General features: G+C 32.1%; 1 long non-coding RNA gene across 1 annotated transcript; it reads right to left on the bottom strand.

The window, feature by feature from the left end:
• Positions 1-2,307: 2,307 nt before the first annotated feature.
• Positions 2,308-6,014, bottom strand: LOC104644646 (uncharacterized). The gene is made up of 3 exons (XR_738520.4): positions 5,460-6,014; positions 5,122-5,248; positions 2,308-2,555 (listed from the first exon to the last, which is right to left on the bottom strand). It is a non-coding gene; the product is annotated as an uncharacterized lncRNA (long non-coding RNA).
• Between the last annotated feature and the right edge of the window lie 13,616 nt (positions 6,015-19,630).

Raw genomic sequence — 19,630 nt, forward strand, 5'->3', positions numbered from 1 at the left:
AAAGCTTTTTCTCCCTCAAGAATTTGAGTTATTAATATAAACCCACGAACTTTATAATTAAGGCAAGAATAGTCAAAAACGTCCCTTAAAACTTAACCAGAAATCCGACTCTGCCTGGGATTTGCGCAACCTGTGACGGGCCGTCGTGCCTGCGACGGTCCGTCCTGCAGGTCGTCGCAGAGTTCAGAGACCCAAATTTCCACCAAGGGTCTGTGACGGTCCGTCACACCTGTGACGGTCCGTCCTGCCATTCCGTCACAAAGTTCAGAGAGTCGATTTTCAGTACCCAATTTCAGATTTTCTAAGTGTTTTGAAACGAGACCTGCGACGGTCCGTCGTGCCCATGACGGTCCGTCGTGGGGTCCGTCGCTTCTGCCAGTTTTTCCAGAAATAAAGTCTGCTGCTCAAAACGACTAAACGGGTCGTTACAATTTTTTGTTTAAAATATCAAATTTATAATGTTATCTAATTTGACTTTGAAAATAAGTCAAAAGTGACTTTTGAAAAGCGCAACATGACAAATAAAAATGAACGGAGGGAGTAATTGACACAGTGAATTTATCATTTTACCCCTTTTAAATGAATTAAAAAAACTTAAGATTTTCAAGACTTTTTCAAAGTAATTAATTGAGGATATAATAGGTAAAAAAATGTGTCATTTCTTGATTTGTCAAAATAAACAACTAATTAGGGACAATTAAAATGGAAAAATGGACAAGTAATTGAAGACAACTAAAAAGGAAAAATAGACAAAGGTAGTACTCCTTCCGTCCACAATTATTTGTCATGGTAAGGTCATGCACTCCACTCAAGAAAAATTTAATACAAGGTGTAATTTGACTAATATAACTTTACTATATCAAGAATATCAAAAGTCTAAATAACTTTTCAATATAACAAAATGAAGTAATTATTGAGGATAGATTTGGAAAAAAATGACTAATTATTTTTTAATTATTTAAATTGACAATTAATATTAGATATTCATTTTTAGTATACCTACCAAACAATTGTATACGGAGAGAGTATTATTTAGTACTTTCCATGTCAAAAAATAGTTGTTCACTATCGACTTAGCACCCCTTAAGAAACTTTAAATAGATGGGTAATTGTATTATATTACCCTCTGAATATAATAAATACAATGTCTTGAAAAATGTAATATGAAAATGACTATAATTAATGAAAAGAGTAAATTAAGAATTAAGTATAAAATTATTCATGAATTTCATAAATTGGACAAGTATTGTTGGATGGAAGGTTGATAGAAATTTTGAATCATTGTATAATTAATACATGTATTCGTTATAATTCCTCTGTCCGGTATTGTTTGTCATGTTGCATTTTTTGAAAGTCAATTTGACTAATTTTCAATGTTAAATTAGATCACATTAATTTGATAATTTTATTTTAAAATAGATATTCCAAAACTATATGAAAAGTACTATAAATTGCAATTTTTTGCATATTAATTTGATGAAAAAATACATCTTAAAATGTTGGTCAAAGTTTTTATAATTGGACTCTAAAAATAAAAACCATGACAAATAATATTGGACGGAGGAAGTACAACATATGGTAATACATGGTGTATAATGAATACGTTTCATTTGATTGCATTAGTCACTACACCATTTTCAGCCTACAGCAACACCACGTAAGTGTAGCCTAAACTAGCAAAAAGTGTGGCCTTTGATAAAAGGCTACACTTTTGGACATTCAGCAACACTTTTTAGGGGCTGCCCAAAAGAAGCGTAACCTTTGACATTAGGCAACACTTTTTAAATGTTGCCATCTTTGGCTACACTTATAAAGCGTAGCCAAATAGGTATAAGAGCACGCTTTGAAGACGTGCATTAGCAACACCTATTTTTTGTTAGACTACACTTAAAAGCGTTGCCTTTTCAGATTTATTGGTCACACTTAAAAAGTGTTTCCTTTTATTGGTCATCTATTGCAACATTTATAAAGTGTAACTTTATATCTCATCTATTGCAACACTTATAAGGTGATACTTTATATGTCAGCTATAGCAACATTTATAAATTGTTTCTTTATATCTCATCTATAGCAACACTTATAAAGTGTTGATTTTATATCTCATCTAGAGCAACACTTTCAAAGTGTAACTTTATATCTACCTAAAGCAATACTTACAAAGTGTAACTTTATATCTACCTAGAGAAACACTTTCGAAGTGTAACTTTTTATCTACCTAGAGCAACACTTACAAAGTGTAAGTTCAACATTTATAGGCCTACATGTATCACAAATATATATAATATATTTACATACATACAAGTGACCTAAAACACAAAATGAACTAATTAATGATTAAATTGAAGCTATATATTTCAAATAAACTTCGAGACATATTTCATGTACAACCAAAACATAGAAAGTGATTGCTTAAAGATCTCTAATATCAACAAGTTCCAAAAACCCAAAAGTGTCATTCAAACGTATATGACAACAATACAAAAATTTCTTCATCTTTTGCCACAATAGATCGAGTTTACTTCTGGCCAAATTCAAATTCAATTACCTACATTTTCCTGCATATTTAAAATAAAATTATAAGTTTGTGAATTAATTGTGGAAGTGCATAATCAGAGAGAATTCACTGTAAGACAACCAATCCAAATCTAAATACAATTTCAATGTAAAAATTACACATTATAAGGACTACAACATTTGTGCAGTCTTCTGTTATTAGCTCTCAAAAATTAAACTTCAAAAGTTTAATTTGTGCAGTCTTCTGTTGTAATTTGTGCAGTCTTCAAAAGTTTAATAAGGTTGCATTTCCTAATGCTACTTTTGCTTAAGTTTTAACTTTGATTTATGAAGGATTTTTAAGCGTGTTTATATTTTATGTACGTCCTATATATTCTTTTTGCCTTTACAGTTTTCTTAAAAATTCATTAACTATATTTCTGAAACTTAAAGGATGTGGATTTATCTTCTATGTTTTAACCCGTGCAACCGAGTAAGCACGTCAAAACACCAAAATAGAGAAGTATTTTGAATTTAATTCAACACAAAAATGATACTTGAATCTAATTCAATAGCAAAAACTATATCATGAGAAACTCAAGATCATGTAAGTAAACAATCATTCAAAGCATTTTTGAAATTCAACAAGTATTTCATCATGTGTTTCTTCAACATTGATTTTTCATTAAACCTGGTACTACCGCTAGTGTTTAGAAAGAACATGGTTAAAACCACCGGTAAAGCCAACATTCTTCTGAAGCAATGATTCCTTATCAGTCCTACTTTATCAAGAATTAAGTCCACTAAATACCACATCAATTGAAACAAAGTATTTCCACATCCATAGAACAAGAAGTCAACAAAGGTGACTAGAAAAATCAACAGAGAGACATGATTTTCAAATATTGCATGCTTATCTATTTGAAAACAACTTTTTACACAAACTTGATCAAATTTCTTAAGCTACAAATGTAGTTACTGGTGAACTTTACAAGTTTAGATAAAAATAAAAACAGGATATTTTCTTGAATCATGTAAAACAACCAAAGCATTTAGACCTGCACTTTTTTTATTCATCTAAAACTGTATCGACCAAGGCATTCCAGTCAGCTTGTATTGTCTGTTAGCTGGTTTATATAAATTGATAAAATTATCAGTCAGCAGGTGCAGGGTAGTCCACGTTGGTCGTCAAACATTTTTTTTTAGATTCGTTGTTTGCAAAAAAAAATGCAGAGAGGGGTAGGGACCATATGATCATGTGTTACATGAGAGACTGTTTAGTATTGCAAGAACTTGACAGGTAATGAAATTAGAAAGTTACAAGTTATTTCTCATTCGTTGCATCTAGCTTATTAAATAGGACAGACTTTAGCATCATACAAAACTTTCTCTCCATTTTATTTGCACTGACTTCTCCTAATTTTTCTAAAACTTCCCTCACTTTCAACAATATCCAAAACTCAACAGGTTGTCCATACTACAAAAACAAATCTCCTACTTCTATTATGTTATTGCTAGTAACAGTTAGCAGAAAAGAAAGAAAGCATAATCCTCAAGTTGAAAGTAGAATGTTACTAAAATTTCAGCTCCCAGAATGGCGTTCTACTAATTTGACCTTGGAAACATGTCTGGAAAACTAGGCAACCCCTAAGAGTTTCTTGTTTCACCTGGACAGCCTTGAAGAAAACATGTCTAACACAAGACAACCTCAGGAAAAAAGGTGCAATCCTCATCAACAGATGTGTCATGTGCAAGCAAACCAATGAGAGCTTTTGCACAGAAAATAGCCAATATATTTTCTGTTTGGAGCAGCTTTTTTGCACAAGGTGCTTTTGTAACTTTGCATCTTCTTGATGCTTTCTAATATCATTTAATTACTTTATCAAAAAAGAAGAAGTTGAAAGTAGAAAAAGAACCAAAACAATTAAAGACATAAAAACAATTGCTTTACTAAGGAATTAAGTTATATACATTAACAATTAAAGCATGTTACGCTATCATTGTAGTTTTACCAGTTATAGAAGGTAATAAAATGTGCACCAATCAAACTTATCGTACACAGTTACTTGTTATTGTAAAAAATAAGAAATTAGGTACTGTCCAGCCACAAAAGTTAAGTCTATTAATATTTTTTTTTCCTGATAGATCCCTTTATAGGTTGAGATTTCCTATTTGTCATAACTGTAATGTCCAGCTCTTGTAAAACACTCTCACAACTTACTGCTCCCTCTCTACCCCTTCTAGACTTGAAAAATATATCCTATATCGTCTATCTCTAAGTCATATGATTCGTTTTCTATATAGTGCAACTCAAAATACAAAGAAAGTTTAGCAAATCCATACTACGAGGTGATCCCAAAACAACTAAGAAATATTCAACTAAAGTTTCTAATGTACACTTGAAAATGCAATAGAGAAACAACAAAATGACTTCTAACACTTCAAGGCATGTAGTCGAAAAAAGAAACATTTTACAAGAAAATAGCTACAAGACATAATCAATGTGGTTAACAAAGGAACAAACCAAGCTTAAGGTGAGCACAACTATGAACTCAGGAAGACTAAAAAAACAGTGACATTAAAACAAACATTAAAAACTTTTCAAATTCATGTAGAGTAGCTACTTACAGTTGACGAAATCTATATTAGGGACAAAATATCGTAGGTATCGCCAGCTTCAACAATTTAGTTCTTCGAAGAAAGACGATTTAGCTACAACTCAGTTCTTCATATAAAGGCGACTTAGCTTCAGCTTCTACATTCAACACACAAGAGGAAAAACTAGTGAGTCAAAGATAATTTGCCCATTTATACGTAATACAACTATAAACTAAACTCCCCAAATCACCAAAATTCGTCTCAACAACACAAGAACATAAAAACCCTAACATCAATTTTGGACTGAAATACAAGCATATAAAAATCTTAAAGCTATAATTTAGACTTTTGAAGGTAAAATCTCTTACCTGATAAACTTTATTCCAACAACCTAAAGCTTTAAGTCATGAGGCATGTTGATTTGTGAAGCATTTCCTTTCAATTTTCAAAAGGAAATATGATGGAACAACAGTTTACCCAGAAATCTTTGAAGAAACTCGTCTTCTTCAGCTCTCCAATCTTGAACAACGAAGCTGAGAGGAAAATTGTCTTCTTCAGTTCATGTTCAGAGAAATCGCAATGCTCTTTGATTTTTCAGCTAAAAATGGTGTTCTTCAGATGAAGTTTAACATAAATGTGACGAATGTTGTTCTCCATTCTTGAACAACAGCTGATTTCTTCCGTTCTTCGATCCTTCTTCAGTTACCGCGAATGTGTTCTTCAACTGAAAATGGAAGCTTCAGCTGAAGTTTTAGGAAATGTGGCCTTTTTTTATTTCTTTAATGTTTTATTCTTTTTAATTTTTCTTTAATGTTTTATTTTTTTGGCCAAATAAAAATGGGAGGGAGATGAAATTTTAATGTTAAAATGTTGGAGGGAATATAAAATTTTGGTGAAAACACTAAGACCACATTTTTAATGTGTTGTATTTACAATTATAAAAATAACACACTTCAAAAGTGTGGCCATTCATGTAAATAATTGTTGCCAACCATGACAACACTTATAAAGTGTAAGTTATCCCATTAAAGAGTACACTTTAGATGTGTTGCTAAAATTAATGTAGCTAAAAAGTCAAAATCTTTGGCTACACTTTGAAAGTGGTCCCAAAAGTATTTTAGGCAACACTTTATAAGTGTTGTTCAGATTTAGTGTTGCCGTAGACCTAAAATGGTGTAGTGAGTAATGCATATTATTTAGTACCATGAGATCAACATATATAGAAACAATGACATCCCTGAAATCTTTTAAATCATTTTATTTATTTTCTTGATCTTAAATAAATTAATTTATAAATTTTGTTTTTTAGAGAAAGTTGTTTGTTGTTAAATAAATTTAATACAAAATAATATAATATTTGAAATGTGAGTTATTTAACATTTACTTGTTGAAAAAGCAAATATATGATCATGTTTGTGATCTCAGTTGAATGTTACTATTTGTTTATAAAATTGTAGGCATATTAAAATTAAGATTTGTAATTTTATAAAAATGTGTAAACGTAGATAATTTATTTGATTTTACTATTATTTATTGTCTTTTCATTTTTAAAAGTAGATGATCTATTATTTAAATTGTAACCTAACCTTTTGTGAATGATTAATTCATGGAGAAAATGACAAATATATCTCGGAAGTATAAAAAATGATGTGTCAATACCTTCAATTATACTTGAAGATTATATATACTCTTATGGTCAATATTTTGAATCATCTATATTCTTGAGACTAACGGATGGATACATATCTGATTTTTTTTATTTATCCAAAAAATTGAATACTCACCCATTTTTCATAACTTACCCACCCATGACCCAAATTAACATGCCATGACATTTAACATTAATAATAAAAAGCATAGTTTTTCATCTCCACTAATTATCAAATAAAAGGAAAAATGTTCTTCAATTCATTTTCATTGACACCATTCTCCAAATCTCACAAACAAAAATCTAGAAGCATAATGTTTCAATCAAAATCAAGAAACCAATTTCATATTTTGTTTAAATCAATTTATTATTGTTGAAAGGGGTTGAAAACAATATCACTATTGATGGACAGAGCTTCAAGCTTAAAAATGACTCTACAATTGAATGAAAAACTTTGAACTCAAATTGATTTATTGGTATTAAAAGGGGTTGAGAAAATACTACTATCATTAATGGACAAAACTTCAAGCTTTAAAGTGGGTCTACAATCTGATCGAAAATTTTAAGCTCAAATTGATTTGTTATTGTTGAAAGGGGTTGAAAATACTACAATCACTGATGAATAAAGCTTCAAACTTTAAAGTAGGTCTATAATCAAATAAAAAATTTAAAGCTCAAATTGATTTGTTATTATCGAAAGAAATCGAAAATATTCTTAAAATAGATAATATACAGAACATCCAACAAGCTACATTCTTACTAAGCTAAAGAAGATGTAGTTTTTTTTTTTGGTTAGCAGGAATAAAGTCTACAAATTTAAAAAATTTGAAAGACACCAAATTGACAGAACTTGAAAGGAATGTTACATATTGAAACTTAATGGAATGGGACGATACAAAGTTTGAAGTAAATTGAAGAAGAGAGTATTTTTAGTGCACAAGCCATTTTCTTTCTTGAAAGATAAGTTCTTAATTTCATGGTCATAGTGGGTTCAGAAAAATAGAAGGATGATTTTTGATGAAAAATGAAGAGTGGATTTTGACACCATCCATTTTAGTTGGGTGTACTTTTAATTTTGGTTAATAAATAAATAAAATTGGGTAAATCATTTAGATAAAGTTACGTGTTCGTTTGTTAACCTCAAGGATATACACAATTCAAAAGAATGACGATACGGATATATATGACCTTAAAGTATAATAGAGGATATTGACATACTATCATATATGATAATTCGGGAATGTATATATATATTTTTCTTAATTCATTAAGGGTGTATTTAGTATGAAGGAAAACATTTTTCAATTTTCTCATGTTTGGTTTGATTAAAAGTTTTGGAAAATATTTTTCAAATCAATCTATATTCCTCAAAATTAAGGAAAATGACTTCCCTAGTTTCCTTCAAAAATTAAGAAAAACATTTTTCAAAACTTTCCCTCAACTTCAAATTACATTTTTTTTGTTGAAAAAAATAATTTAAAACTTATTTTAGAAAATATTTGCAATTTTTATTTTTATTTTTTCACCCCACCCGTCCTTACCCACGACCCCCCCCCCCTAATCGACCTCCCCCCCTCCAAAAAATTAAGTTATTTTTAAAAAAATATTTTCAATTTTAATTTTTTATTTTTTCACCCTATCCCTATCCGCGCTCCCCCCCCCCCCCTCTCCCCGGCCAGCCCTCAACCCCCAAAAAAATTGAGTTTGTTTATTAAGATATTTTCAATTTTCAATTTCATTTTTTTCATCTCTAACCTTGACCCCACCTTCCCAACCACACCCACCCCGCAAAATTTTGCAGCCCCCCCCCCCCTCCTAAAAAAAATTAAACTTTATTTTTAAAAAATATTTCAATTTCAAATTAGTTTTTTTCACCAATACCCTAGAACCCCCACCCCATCCCCCAATTTTTTTAAAAATTTGTTATTTTTTTCACCCCTAACCTAGACACCCCCCCCCCCCCCTCCCGTACTTCAAAAAAATTATTTAAGTTTGTTTCTTACAAAATATTTTCAACTTCAATTTTTGTTTTTTCACCCCTACCATTGACACCCCCCCCCCCCCAAATCCCACCTCCAAAAAAAAATTTTAAGTTTATTTTTGAAAAATATTTTTGATTTCAAACTTTTATTTTTTCACCTCTACCCCCCTACACCCACCCCCATCCCCCTAAAAATTAAGTTTTTTAAAAAAAAGATATTTTCAATTTCATAAATTCTTTTCTACTCTAGTAAAAATAAAAAATATTTTCTCAAAAATATTTTTCATTCATAAATCAAACACTAAAAATCTTTTCCAAGAAATATTTTCAATTTATCAACCAAACATGAAAAATAAGTAAAAAAATGTACTTGTTTTTCAAAAAAAAAAAAATTTCTATGGAAAACATTTTATCCTTCATACCAAACACACCCTAAATGAGAATTATTTTCTCTCAAATAATTCAAGTGAAAAAAAAATTTCCTCTGTTAAAAAAAGAAAGATTCGATTTTTTTGGTCTTTTTAAAAAGAATGACCCCTTTTCTTTTTGACAACACTTTAACTTTAACTTTCCACGGGACATCTTTATGACCACAAGATTAAATGACATTTTAGTACATTTGACATAACTTTAATTTAGAACCACATTTTTTTCTTTTCTTAAACTCCGTTCCAAGTCAAACTATGTCATTCTTTTTTAAACGGAGGGAGTAACAAACATGAAGAGAAAATCGTTGTTTTTCTAGCTAGATAGAAGACCACACAAAAAAATATTGTCAGGTAATTATCTACCTTGATCTAATCTTATGAATTTAAATCTCATAATAATTCAAGGATATAATTATTGTAAATAAGATTTTTATAGAATTTTTAATCCAAACACAAGATAAGGTGAGAAGCAGTGGACCAAATACTTGATAAAAAATAAACTCTCTATTATTAATCCCTATATTATTAATTCATGTGTTATTAATTTTGGTACCAAACGACTCCTTAATATACAAACGACCCCTTGATGCATTTATTATGAATCCTAAGCATGACACTAGAAATGACGTCAATATGCCCGAATTAATTCCTTTCACTATTCCTCAAATGGTCATTGAATTTAGTTGTACAAATATTCTTGTTTGCAACAAATTTAAAAGTGACAAAAAATAAATTGCAATCACAAATTAAATAAGAATAATTTTTCTACTAATAAACATTGTGGATACAAATCTGTTTCCCCCTTGATTCTTCTCTCATAAGATTTACATGATTCAAGGACAGTTAGTAGCGTATTTCTTGAACTAAAATGATTAGGATTTTGATCTCCTTATGAATATTTCATGTTTTTGTGGGATATTCAAGATTTAATTGAGAAAGACAGTATAATATTTCATGAATTTGTAAAATATTCAATATGTCTTTTCAAATAAATATAGTATCCTTTTTTTATAGACATGAATTACGGTTGAGGGTTGCGTAGCATCCAAGAATTCTATCTAGAATTGCATATATCTTGCAACTTGCAGAGTCTCACTAATTTTCAATGCCTACAAATTTTTCCTACTTCAAGGTTTGTTGGAGTGTAGACTTGATGAAAGTTTAGTAGAATGAAACCTGATGAAACTAAAAAACGATACTTGAATTACCAATAAAAATGAAGCTTCCACCTGTACAATCTTGTGGCTTCATATTTGCAGATATGATTTATGAGAGACGAGAGCATATTAGTCTCATTGGGTGTGTCACTTTGTTTGCAATAAATTCTTTCAATTATGAAAATATATTGTAATCACAAAATAAATAATAAAAATAATCTTATTTATCAAAATTTGAGTAAAATTTACAAGACAAATAAGAAGAATACGTTTATCCATCAATATTGTGAGTACAAATTTATTGATTCTTGATTTTTCTCTTATAATTTTCTCCATGATTTGAGATCCATTATTGACATATTTCATGAACTAGGATGATAGTTTGGATTTCTCCATGATTCGAGTGTCGTTAATGATTTATTTCTCAAACTAGGATGATTTAATTCTTCACCTCTTTATGAAAATTTCATGAATTTATGGATTCTAGAGCTTTCTCTTTAAGTGAACATAATATCCTTAATATAGACATAAGCTAGGATTTAGGGTTCGAGTAGCCTCCAGATATTCTAACTAGAATCCCAAGTAGAATTGAACATGTGTTGAAGAGTACCATAAATTGACAGTGTGTAAAATTTCTCCTAGGTTCAAGGCTTGTCGGAGTGTAAACTTGATGAAATACAAAGACGTGAGACTTGAAATATTAATCACCCTTCCGTATTTGTTGTTTTGCGACTTTAGATTTGTATATTTGATTTACAAGAGAAGAAATGAAGGACAAATTTGGTCCCACTGAGCATCATAATTTATTTGTAATAATTTTAAAGTGACAAAAAATAAATGACAATCAAAAATAAAAATATGAAGAGATAAGAATATTTTATTAAATAATATAGGTATAAGTCTGTGTTTTCCTCGATTCCTCTCTCTAAATTTTTATTGTGATTCAATGGTCATCACTGACATATTTTCAAACTAGGATGAATATAATTTCTCCATGACTACAGGTCTGTTAATGGTGTATTTCTCAAATTAGGATGATTTAGATTTAATCTCAATAATTTAAGGGACGTTAGTGACGAATTTATCAGATTAGAGTAATTTTAACTTGATGATGTGATTTCAACCTTAACTCCTTGAAAGAATTTATATATTTACTTAAAATATTTGAAGGATTTGTAGATCTTATTGAAATACTTGATTTTCAAGAAGAATGACATGTATTAATCTCATCTCTGCGAATATTTCATAAATTTGTGAAATTTTTAAGATGCCTCTATAAGGTAATATAATACTTGTAATATAGGCATGTGATAAGGTTTAGCATTGAGTATCCTCTACGAACCCTAATTGAATTGATCACGTCATGTGAAATCCTACAAGTTTTCAATGCCTACAAGAATTTGTAGACGATAAAGTTTGAGTCGAGATTTATAATAATTAAGAATATAAAGCAACAATCGTATTATTGATTCATAATATGAGTGTTACAAACTCTATTATTCATTCAATTCATCTTTTCTGATATAAATTCAAAGGCTCATGATCTTGATCTCGAATTTGTTCTTAAAGCTCATCTTGAATTCAAGGGTTTTGAAACTTGTTCTTGAATCTTGGATGAACTTGAACTTGAACTTGATCTTGATGTTGACGTAACTTATACTTGAAATCAAGTTCTTTGAGCTTGTACTTGAATTTGATACTAAATTTTGAATTTGAACTTTATTTTGATCTTGACTTGGATTCTTGAATTCAAGGGCTTCAAGCTTGTTCTTGAATCTGGTGGTCTTGATCTTGGCCGTTCCTGAACTTGAATGATTGAATTCTTGAGCTTGTAAATAAATATGAGATTTTCAATTCACGAGTTTCTCCAACTTCTTATTAAAATTCTAGTGTTTTTTTTATGAATTATGAGGACCGCTATTTATATTAGTGGAAATAGAGGAGTTGTGATATGAAAAAGTTTCCTTTCGTCCAATCAGACATGACATATTGGGATTCATAAAGTTAACTTGTCATTTTTACATATGATATGATCCTATTGACTTCTTTGTTTGACTAGTCATGTCATGTCATTTGACAAATGACCCCAAACTATACCTCTAGGATGAGATGACATTGGACTTAGCAAACTGAGCTCATCTATTGTAACTCAAATTACTTACTTGGACTTTAGTTGAATCCATATTTATTTATCTCAAATAATAACTCACTTATATTAATCCATAATATTTATTTGGACTAATATATTCATATTTTTTCCTTGTTCGCCTTTTCTTTTGTGTATTTTTTTTAAAATTTTTTATAGACCAGTGGAAGGATGTGTGTGTGTGTGCACGCGCGCGCATGCGTGTGTGTGTGTGTGTGTGTATGTGTGTGTGGTTACATTATGAAAAACTTTCGTCAAAGCACAAGAATTTGGTTTTGAGGTGTGAAGGAATGTCGAACAGTCTTAAACACTAGGCCATTAAAGCCATCGCTTGAGTCACTTGGGGCCTCATATTTTTTTGGGACCCCAATTTTAAAAAAAATACTTATACATATTACTTAAAGTTATGTGTATGTTTAAATTAAAAAAAAAACATGTAAAAAGTATAAAAAAATAAAATAGCCGTTAGTTTTTCCAACTTTTCTAAGGAAATGAAAGATTTTATGAAAATAATTTCCTTAAGTGAGGAATTGTGTTTTCTTATTTATCTTCCAAAAAATTTGACCTTATATTATTATTTACCTTATAATTTCATCTTTTTATTATTCTCTATTTTATTATTTTCATTCTCAATATTGAACTCTCTCTTAAAAAAATGTTTTACTTTTACTTACCAAGTAAAAAAAGAATAACATTTATTTTTGAGTGTCTTCTTCAAAATCTTAAGAAGCGCAACAAGCAATCATTATATTGAAGGAACACAAAACTATTTCAACATTAATATATCAACTTATCAAATTCGTGATCCAGGTTTAGTTTTTCTAACTTTATTTTATAATTTTTTTTGAACTTTTGTTATTGTTGATATTCTTAGTTAGTAAATAAATATATTCATGTTTTAGTTATTATAAATAAAAATAATACAAGTAGAAAATAATGATTTAATGGAAATACTCAATGAAATAAAAATACTTGATTCTTTTCCTAATGCATATATTGTTTATAGAATAATATTAACAATTCCTGCAACTATTGCCTCGACCGAAAGAAGTTTTTCGAATCTCAAATTGATAAAATTTTATCTAAGATCGACAATGTGAGATCAAATGTGTTAGTTGTATCATCAATTGAAAAGAAATTAAGAAAGGTAATTTAAATGTAATCTTATGGTGGAGAGGGATGTAGACTAGTCCTTGGGAAGGAGACCCATCCCCGCCATAAGTAAGGTAATTTTATGGTCTTCTTTTGGGTGGAAAGGGATGAATCCTCATCTTTTCCCTAAGAAAAGGTAATTTGAAGGTCAAGACTTGAAGACTTTTATTTTCAGACTTGAATAATTTGAAGACTTCAACTTGCATATTTGACTGATTCAAGACTCCATCTTGCAGACTTGAAGAATTTGAAGACTTCAACTTACAAATTTGAAGACTTCAACTTGCAAACATGAAGAATTTGAAGACTTCAACTTGCAAATTTGATTGATTTGAGACTTTCACTTGTAGACTTGAAAATTTTGAATACTTGAACTTGCTAAATTGACTTATTTGAAGACTTCAACTTACAAACTTAAGAATTTGAAGACCTCAACTCGCAGACTTGAAAATTTTGAATATTTCAACTTGTAGACATGGAGATTTTTGAAGACTTAAAGTTTTGAAACAATTCATGTTCATAGGGGTTTGTTCCGATCGAGTCACCATCATTTGGTACAAGTCTAAAATTTTATGAATTTTACTCCTAACTTTAACTTTCACGTGACCGATCAAGTTAGAACATGTAACTTTTTTGACACTCATCCAATTGAATTAAGAATGTAATTCTAAGTGCCTACGTACCTTAGTGGAGGATCAAGTCACGACGTAGTTCTTGGAGAGTGTGTTATTTTGTTTTTTGGGTGCAATATAATTTATACTCTTGCATGTCAAGATTGATATGAAAATTTGCCTCGTACCTTAAGGAGAGTTATTTTACTTCAAGAGTAGCACCTTTTTAGAAATTTTGCATTTATAGGACAAATCCTCTCACCATATGGATCAATAAGCTTGTAACTGCAATTTGAATATTCTTCTTGTATAACATATGGATCGTCCCAATTCTAGGTGAATTTTCCCCTAGAATTATGCAAATTAATAATGTCACGCCTAGAGCTATCCCCGAGACATAGACACAGGATCTAGGACCAAAAGTGATCCCAAGCTAACCCTGCTAGCAAGATCATGTGCAGAATAAAGATAATAATCTGGTGCAGAAGCTAAATGATAAATAAAATGAAAAGATGGGGAATACCTGTAAAGCCCTAAAATGAACTAAGGTGAACTAGAGCCTCGTGAGTGCTTCTTGATATAATTTTGTGTTAATATGAGTTAAATTAGTGTTCTGAGGCAATGTGTGAAGTTTGGATAGTTTTGGAGGTCAAACGTCCAAGAACATCCATGTCGTTCGGAAGGTGTGCCTTAGAAAGTGTTCTCGCGTCTTGAGGTGTTTGAGTGAGTTTTACGTGTTCATTTTGCTTGAATTTGGTGTGGGATGTTCCTAAGACCTAGAAGGATATTTTTAGGGGTTTAACGTTTGGGTAAGACCCCACCTAGGACCCACAAGGGGCCCTAAAGAAGGGCCCAAGAATTAAGTCCAAAGCTGCATGGCAGTGTCCACCAACGGGACTAGTCGACAACCAGTTGACCAATCGATGGCTCATTGAATTGGTTTGTCGATTGTTCCTGCAAGTCTGTAAGGTTTGAGGGTTGCATACTCCACCAACGGACCCTCACCAATGGGGAGTTGGTTGACCAACGGTCCGTCGTGGGTGGGTCGTTGGTGGGCTTGTAAAAGCTGTAATTTCCTACTTTGGCTTGGGGTGTTTGGTAAATTTACCCTAAGTATTTTATGACCTTAGGAAGTTTTTTTTATGGTTTATTAGGTATATTAAGATGTTTCAAACCCTAAGACCTAATTTTAGACCTCACTTCCTAAAACCTAAAACCCCTATCCCTTAGAATTCTCTCTCAGCCTCTTTGGAAGCTAGAAGTCAAGAAAAACTAGAAGGGCTGTTGGTGGCCAAGTTCTTCATCAAAATCTTTCGGATTTCTCCTATCTAAGGTATTCTATCCATCCTTGAACTCCCTTTTATTCAAGGAGTCCCTCCTAATGGATTTTCAAAAAGGGTTTTCAACCCTTGTTTCTTCTATCTCCAATTCTAAATATGGGTCTGCATGAAAACGTTTCTAATGACTTAACAATGATGTTTCTAATGTTAGTTGATTATTTTAAGGTTAAAACTTTAATGAAATCATGTTAAATCTTTTCATCAAATTTTGGCTTAAGAAATGGGTTGAATGAGCATGACTTGGTAGTCTTTGAACTTTGGTTTCTTATGGTTTATATTGTTGTTTAGACATTGCCCTAAGGGCTAATTTATGATGAATTATTGAGTAAAATGCTATAGGTTGTGGAAGTTTGGATTAAAAGGTAAGTTGGTTATGTTGTTTAAACTTAAGTTATGAGATGCTCTTGAATGCTATGGTCCACCTTCTTGGTGGCGGTGTTTACTTGATGAATTGATTATACTTAGTATGTATTATGAGTGTGGCTTTGATGGCCTTATATGTGAAATGAAGTGATATTGAAGATAATTCTTGTGTTGTGTATTATGAAGCTTGAATTGCATGTTTGATTTAGATTATGCCTAAATGAAGTATATGATTATGTGAAGCATATAAGATGTGTGATTTGATGAATGAAGGTCTAAAGCATGTATAGAAGTAAATGTAAACTAAATGATGCTTATATGCAAGATGTGCTCACAAATACACACACACACACACACTTAAATGAATGTATGAAACTAAGTTGAGTAAATAAAGGAGTTTTGAGGTGGTCACTCTTGTTGAGTTGAGATGAAGTGTTTTGTAGAAACCTCACTACATCCTAAGATCTTTCTAAGATAGGTCAGAGGATGAGTGCCCTTCGTGAGTTGAGATGTGGTGTTCACTAGTTATCCTTAACCTATAGTATATAATGTTTAGAATCTGTGGGGGTTATTTCTAGCATCGAGAGGATATGAAGAAGAGGTGGTTACACTTCGTGAGTTGAGATGTTATATTCCAATGTACCTCTTGAGATGAGAACTCCTTGTTAGTAGAGAATGAGTTACTTAGTAGCAATATCATTATCCTTTAACTATGTGCCCACATAGGTGTAGCTATTGGCCAAGCCATGTAAAAGCTAAGAGAATGACCTTACTCTAGGCAAGTGAGGATCCCTCATCCGATAGGGGTTAATATCGGGATTCCATTTCTAGATCTCATGGTCTATATCGGTTAATCTAGCTCCCATAAAAGTAATGAATGTGCTAAGTCTTCTAAAGGAGTGTTCTACTTATGGTAGGTAGTGGAATCGACGCTATTTATCCATTCCACTAGGTAGGCATTTCGAAAGGGGAGTCTTGGTGAGATTATTTGAATTGAAGGAACTAAGTCTCCTAAAATAATGTACCAGTTAGGGTAGGTAGTGGTATGGGACGCTATCTATCCATTGCACTAGGTGGGACCTTCCGAATGGGGATTCTTGGTCCAAGTCTTCTAAGAGAGTGTACTACTTAGGTTAGGTGGTGGTATGAGACTCCATCTACTCATTGTACTAAGTAGGCATTTCGAAAGCTAATTCTTGGTGTGTTGTTGGGTGTTCTTATATTGTATTGCCTTAGAGTGGGTGCTTGTTCTCCCGAGGTGAGTACGCCAAAAGGGAGGTAGTCTTGAGGGTTGCTTTGGTGTGTATTGAAGGAGGAATATGCATACTTCCTTCATGTCTTACCTTAGTGAGTCTTAGGATGACCTTAGATAGGGAAACTCCGAAGGAAATGAACTTACTTCCTCATTGGCAATACTTTGGAAGTTCACTACTTTGGAGTCATTTTAGTTCACTTTAAGGGTTAAAATGAGTCACTGTAATTTTGGGTTACTTTACTGTAAAATTCTTTCTTTTGCTAAAATTATGGAAATTCTTCTTTAAGTGTTATGATGATTCTTATGTTGTTTTTCTTCTATATTCATAAATGTTTTACTTAATTGGCATGAAAATGTGTTTTTACTAAAATGTCCCTTTTTGCATGTTTTTGCATATGCTATACTTTATACATTGTTTTGTACTAACCCCATACTTTTCTATACTCTATAAGTGTAGGTTGAAGGCTTTTGGAAGATTTGAAGGTAAAGCTTGGGAATCTACTCTCTCAAGATTCGGTATGTCCTCATATATTCGAGGACATAGTCTATTATTTCCTAGTTTTATTATTATGACTTATTATGTATTTATTTTTAATGTAAAGGGTCGTTTCCCTAAGATATTATGTCGTGTATCTAGGTTGGCTTGTGACGATGAGATTCTCTAAATATTTATGAAAGTCTAGTTTTTTTATTAAATGTATTGAAAAGTTTTAATTCCACACTTCTTTTCATGTCTTATGTAATGAACGATAGTTAAAGGGCTTGTACAAGACCCCAAAGGCTCAAGTACGCCTTGCCACAAACCGAGGGTTCTCCCTAACTTCTAGGGGGTACTTTCAGGCCATGAAAATACCCATATACTAGCACCCTGTAGTTGGTCAAACAAGCCATCAATCTTGGGGATGAGATACTTATTCTTGATTGTGACCTTGTTCAACTATCTATAGTCAATGCACATTTTGAAAGAACCATCTTTATTCTTTATGAACAACTCCGGTGCATCCCTTCATGAAATACTAGGTCTGACGAAGACCTTATCTAAAAGGTCTTTGAACTTCTTTTTCAATTCTTTAAGCTCAGCTGAAGCCATCTTTTAAGGAGGCATAGAACTAGGCTGGGTATCTAGAAGGAACTCTGGGAAGATCTTCTGGAAAAACTTTTGGAAACTCACTGACTACTGGAACTGAGTTAAGAGTAGGGGTTTTAGAGCTAGATTCTTTAACCCGAACTAGATGATAGAGATAACCTTAGAGATCATCTTGCTGTCCTTAAGGTAAGAAATGAATCATCCCATAGGCGATAAGCTACTACTCTTCCATTCTAAGATTGGTTCGTTTGGAAACAGAAATGAACAATCCTAATTCTACAATCAACTAAGGCATAACAAGAATGTAACTAATCCATGCCTAAAATGACATCAAAGCCTACAGTTTCTAACTCTATATGATCTTATGAAATGACTTTCTGAGAGACCAATTTTTGTATACCCATGTAGCTATAACTGGGTCACCGACTGGAGTAGAGACTGAGAAAATTCTTAGAGTGTTTCTGGACTAACACTAAATTTGACTGCTATATAAGGAGTGACAAAGGAAAGAGTAGATCCTAGATCTAATAAAGCAAACACATTAAGATCAAAGCTTGTAACGTACCAGTGACTTTATCAGGAGAACCATCTTGATCCTGGCGAGCCTGAAGACCACACAACTTGTTCTAGCGCTGACCGCTACCTATATCAGATCAGTTACCTTGAGGAGTCAAGCGACTTGCTGGTGCTGCTGAAGTTGTAGACTGAGCTCTACCGTTACTACATCCTTGACCCTTTCTAGAAGGACATTCTATCAACCTGTGACCAGACCGAATCCATCCAAAACATCTTCCCTTTTCTATGAGGCACTCGCCCAAATGGTTCTTACCACACTTAGGGAAAGTAGGGTAAGTCTTGGTGCCTGAAACACTTCGTTGATAGTTAGAGCCTTGTGCCCTAACCTTTTGATCATACCTATCTTTGGAGGATGAAATACTAACTGACAAAGGGGATGGGCTTAAAACTTATGCTGACTTTGCGAGAGATTTCCACCACCTTATTTCTGTTGAGAATACTTATAGTTCCCATTCCTAGCCTTCTTATTCTCCTTGGAATGTTCCCTAAGCTTATCACCCTCAACATGCCGAGCATGAGTCATAAGCCTAGAAATGTTCATATCTCCCAGTAACATATCATTTCTTCACTTTGTTTTCATCGAATCGGACACTCCATACAAGAACTTATTCATTTGAGACTTGGAGTCAGCAACCATTTAAGGACAATACTTGGAGAGTTGGTTAACCTTGAGCCCATAGTATTAGACTCTCATGTTACCCTGCTTTAAGTTTATGAATTCCTGGGCCCTTGCTTCTCTCAACTCTATCGGCGAAAACCTATCCAGAAAGGTCTCACAAAACATTTCCAAGTAGT

This window comes from Solanum lycopersicum, chromosome 11 (genome assembly GCF_036512215.1).
Source record: "Solanum lycopersicum chromosome 11, SLM_r2.1".
NCBI classification, from domain to species: domain Eukaryota; kingdom Viridiplantae; phylum Streptophyta; class Magnoliopsida; order Solanales; family Solanaceae; genus Solanum; species Solanum lycopersicum.